Source organism: Octopus bimaculoides, chromosome 13 (genome assembly GCF_046866305.1).
Source record: "Octopus bimaculoides isolate indiv1 chromosome 13, ASM4686630v1, whole genome shotgun sequence".
Classification (NCBI taxonomy): Eukaryota; Metazoa; Mollusca; class Cephalopoda; order Octopoda; family Octopodidae; genus Octopus; species Octopus bimaculoides.
In genome coordinates this window covers 5,767,199-5,772,065 of record NC_142940.1, presented here as the reverse complement: position 1 = coordinate 5,772,065, position 4,867 = coordinate 5,767,199, and the positions used below count along the sequence as shown (strand labels likewise).

Genomic DNA, 4,867 nt, shown 5'->3' with positions numbered 1-4,867 from the left:
TAACACCTTCATCGTCTTTAAGACAAGAAGGTTGTATTAGATGTTATAGGCACAGATGCCTAAGCTTAAACACCACCAACAATACCACCGCAACCGGCATGACCGACATTATCTTAACATTCTGGTTGATCACAATAAGATTGTCTTTGAGGCTTAGGTCTGCTTGCTGGGAATTTTATGGAGCTTAACAACGACAACCAAAATATTAAAAAGACAAAAGAAAAAGACAGCTACTAGTTTTGGTAAGTATATACATACATACATATATATATATATATATATATATATGTGTGTGTGTGTGTGTGTGTGTGTGTGTGTGTGTGTGTGTGTGTGTGTGTGTGTGGTGCGCGAACAGGGTACAGTGAGACACGATGGCCAATGTGGCCATCCGTTTCATCCCGACCTATTTCTAGTCCTGCCTCTGGAATCTGAAAGGTAGGGACGAGAGAAACGGATGACAAACAAGGACAGACAAAGGGATTAAGTCGATTACATCGACCCCAGTGCGTAACTGGTACTTGTTTAAACGACCCCGAAAGGACGAAAGGTAAAGTCGATCTCGGCAGAATTTGAACTCAGAACGTAACGGCAGACGAAATACTGTTAGGCATTTCATCAGGCGTGCTAATAATTCTGCCAGCCCACCACCCTAACCCTCCCTCAATTTAATCCATGTCACGCGCAAGTCAAGGCATCACACCAACCTATGCTCCCTACATAATGGACTAGACTATTGAGCATTTTAATATATTATCACTGCAGTCACCATGACGCCTTGTGGTAGACTCTTTCCGTCGCCTGTTTAACTCGAACACCCGTTTTTAACAGCACTACTCGGTTTATCACCATCACCACTCAAATCGAGAAACGTATTTGACTACGACAGGATTCGAACCGATATACATTCGCTTCGTAGATAAGCGTATCTCGCTTCCGTCAGTCAGGACATTCGTGCGGAATCATTAACAGAGCTACAAGAACTTCTCATTGTTAAATGAATTTGAGATAATACTTCAAACGCAGGAGCTTTAATATTTAAATTGATGCGTGAGTGATTCATTTATTCTTTCATTCTTTTAATACTTTCAGTCGTAGGACTTCGGCCATGCTGGAGCTACCGCCTAAGATATATATATAATGTAAACGTTGTAATATATATGTGGATATATATTCATATGTATATATATTTGAATGTACGTGTATCTATATATTAGTCTATATATTTATATCTATCATATATACTCTGTGTATTATATCCTCATGTATGTATATATATATATATATATATATATATATATATAATTTATATATATCGTATTTAATTAATAAAACGAACAATGCAATGAAAATATTGTCTACATAATCAATTTATTTTCCCAGTATGACACGAGGATAATGGAGGTTTTACAATCACGCACATTTCCAATTGCATTTAAAATACGCACCACCATCTACGGTATTCAGTTTTCATTTAATTCCGCTCAGATCTTTCAACTCGTACTATTAACTCATTTGTTCTACACCCAGTAACATTTTTAGCTTGCAGCTATCAGTCCCTCTACCCCCCCTCTCTCTCTCTCTCCACGTACATACACACATACACATATATAATGTAACCACATGTGGGCCGTTGGCGATTTTCTTTCTTCTTTGGGGGACTTTTCCCTTTCTCCTTTCCGACGAAACGTTAAAGAACTCTCTCCTTTCACCGATCGTCTGGCTAATATAATTCTTGTACATGTCCCCACTTTCGTTTTTTATTTTTCTCTTTTCGTTTTTCTCCTTTCGTATCTTTCACTTTTCGTTTTTTATTCGCTTTGTGAATTGTTTATTCGTTGAATTTATATATAGAGCTACCAGTTCAAATATACTTGAAGTAGATTCGAACCCGTAAGAAAGCCATTCATTGTATTTTGTAATAAAGAAAAATTTTCGCTGTAGACCAGTAGTTCTCAACCGGGGTCCGCGCGGTCCTTGGGGTCCACATAAGATTTTGCTGTGAAAACTTATTTCCAATAAATTGGTTATACTCCGACAATACACAAAATATTTCAACATTTTTAAATACAATTCCTAATATTTAATTATAAAAATATAACGGGATCATATGTATTTCAGTTCCTTGCACAAAATATAAGAGAAAAGTCTTATCCTTCATTTGCATGTAACACGGGCAACGCCGGGTATCTCTGCTAGTTTATTTATAAGCTTTTTTACTTATTCAGTTACCTTTTGCACTATTCATAAACTCATTCATTCATTTACTTATTCAGTTACTGATTTTTTTTCATAATTCATAAACTCATTCAGACAATTCTTTCTTTCATTTACTCATTCATAAACTCATTCATACTTTCAGTCTCATCCAATTACTCATTCTCTCGTTCTTACACAAACTGAAACCAATTATGGCCGCTGTAATCTTCGTTGACTCCTGATAAATCCAGTTCTCGACTTGATTTCAATTCCTACACGAAACCAAAACAATTCTTTCCACTGGCACCACCAGAATAATGTCTTGGGAACGTCTTTAAACCTCACATCCTCTCCCTCCCCCACTCTTCTCTAAACTACAGAATCTTTTGTTGCTAATCAAAAGAAGTTAATTATGACATCTCCCGCCGTCCTCATCTCCGCTTCTATCGCTGCCCCTACATCGTCGTCACTGTTTTGCATGACATCGTTCTCGTTGTTATTGCTAATAATTGTCGCTTTCATTGCTGTTGTTTTTGTTGTTGATGAGGTTCTCCATGTAGTTGTTCTTTCTCTCATCTCCACCCATTTCACCCTTCTTCACACACACACACACACACACACACACACACACACACACACACACACACACACACACACACACACACACATTACGCTGGGCCTGTGTATGGAATATTTTGGGTCTTTAAAATACTTCGCCAGTGATTACTTGTAAACGATAATAGAAAAAAATTCTCTCTCACTCATTCACTTACTCAATCACTCACTCTTTCTTTCTTTCTTTCTTTCTCTCTCTCATTCATTCATTTTTCTCTCTTCCCTCTGTCTCTGTACCCTCTCACTCTTCTTTCCTTCCTTTCTCTCATCTCTCTCTTCTCTCTGCCTCCTCTCTCTTCTTTTCCCTTCCCTCTCTTTTCCCCTCTCTCCTACCTACCCCGTCTCCCCTACTCCCTCTCTCCATCTCTCCCTCCCTCCTCTCCACCTCGCCTCTCATCCCCTCTTTTTCTCTCCTATCTCTCACTTCTCACTCACATTATCCCCCTCAACAATCATACACACACACACACTGTCTCTCTCTCTCTCTCTCTCTCTCTCTCTCTCTCTCTCTCTCTCTCTCTCTCTCTCTCTCTCTGTGTCTGTCTGTCTGTCTCTCTCTGTCTGTCTGTCTGTCTGGCATTCTACTAATATATACTTATTCTTTTTTTTAATCATTCTTGTCAGGTTTTGTGAGGGGAAGGGGTAGACGAAAGCCGGGGGAGGAACATCAGTTTCTTCATTTTAGTTTGTTTTGTTTGTTGGTTGGTTGGATGGGCAGAATCTTAACTACTTTGCTGTATCTGTTCCAGCTTTTTACATTCAGGGTTCAATTCTCACCGAGGTCAACTTTACTTTCCCCCCCCCCCCCCCCACCGAGTCTATAAAATATAATACCATCTTCTACCGGAGCCGATGTTGTCGGTTACGCCCCTCTCCTCAAAATTTACGTCCTTGTGCCAAGATTCGAAATCAGAAAGCAGCGGGATGGTAGAATCTTCAGAATGTTGGAAAACACGCCCTGCGGCTTTTACTCCAGTCTTTTACGTTCAATGCTCAAATGTCTCCGAAGTTGACTTTACTTTTCATCTTTCCGGGATTGAAAGAGTAAAGAACCAATCAAGTACTCGGGGTACCAATAAAGTACCCCTAGTGCCTAAATCAGAAACCATTATTTTTTTTATTATTGTAAGAAATTACTTTGTTTTGTTGTTGTGGCTTTACACGTTTCATTTATTCATGTGTTTGTTCGTAAACTCATTCTTTCGTAAACCCATTCTTTCGAAAACTCCTTCTTTCAGTTAATCGCAAACTCAGTTATTTATTCTCGCATTTATTATATTCATCCATAAATTCATTCGTTTGTTTACTCATTCTTTCAATTATCTATTCATTCATAAACTTATTCATTCATTTCATTTTCTTATTTATTCATTTATAAATTTGTTTATTCAATTACTCTTTCTTTCATTTACTCATTTCTTTCGTTATTCATAAACTCATCCATCCAGGTACTCATTCTTTCATTTATTTATTCAATCCTAAATTCTTTCATACAATAAGTCATTCCTTCATAAACTCATTCATTTTGTCTTTCATATATAAAGTTATTCATTTATTCCTTTACTCACACACTCTCTGACTCCGTCATTCATTCTCTCACTCATTCGTCTTTTTATTCTTTCACACCCTCATTTTTCCTTCCTCCCACCTCTCCTTCATCCTTTCATTTATCTATACATTAAGTGTCACACTAACAACATGGAGGTGGGAGTGAAGTTTGTTGACACTTCACACTCCTACCCTCTGTCCCTCTTCCTCCTACTCCAGCCCTTATTTTCTTCATCTCTCTCCCTCCCGCTCTCCCTATATCCTTTCCCGTCCTCTCTAATATTCTTATTCTTTTCCTTTTCCTCTTATTCTTTTACTTGCTTTCCTTCACCTTCTCCTTCCTACTTTCTCTCTTTATATCTTACCCACTGCTAGCTCAGTCTACCTAGCCTGTAAATAGGTAATCTACATCCTTCCTCTCCCTTTCCACTCTGCTCCACTTCCAACCTCCACCATTCACACTTTCACTTTCACTTTCAAAACTCCCATCATTTTCTTTCTCCTATTT

General features: G+C 38.2%; 1 protein-coding gene across 2 annotated transcripts in view; it reads left to right on the top strand.

Moving 5' to 3' along the window:
- The first annotated feature begins 770 nt into the window (after window positions 1-770).
- Window positions 771-4,867, top strand: part of LOC106872414 (uncharacterized) — a 161,027-nt gene continuing 156,930 nt past the window's right edge. For both annotated transcript variants that reach the window (XM_089361445.1, XM_089361443.1), the window contains exon 1: window positions 771-1,047. The gene's annotated coding sequence lies outside the window, so the exon portion shown is untranslated. The remainder of the gene's footprint in view (window positions 1,048-4,867) is intronic.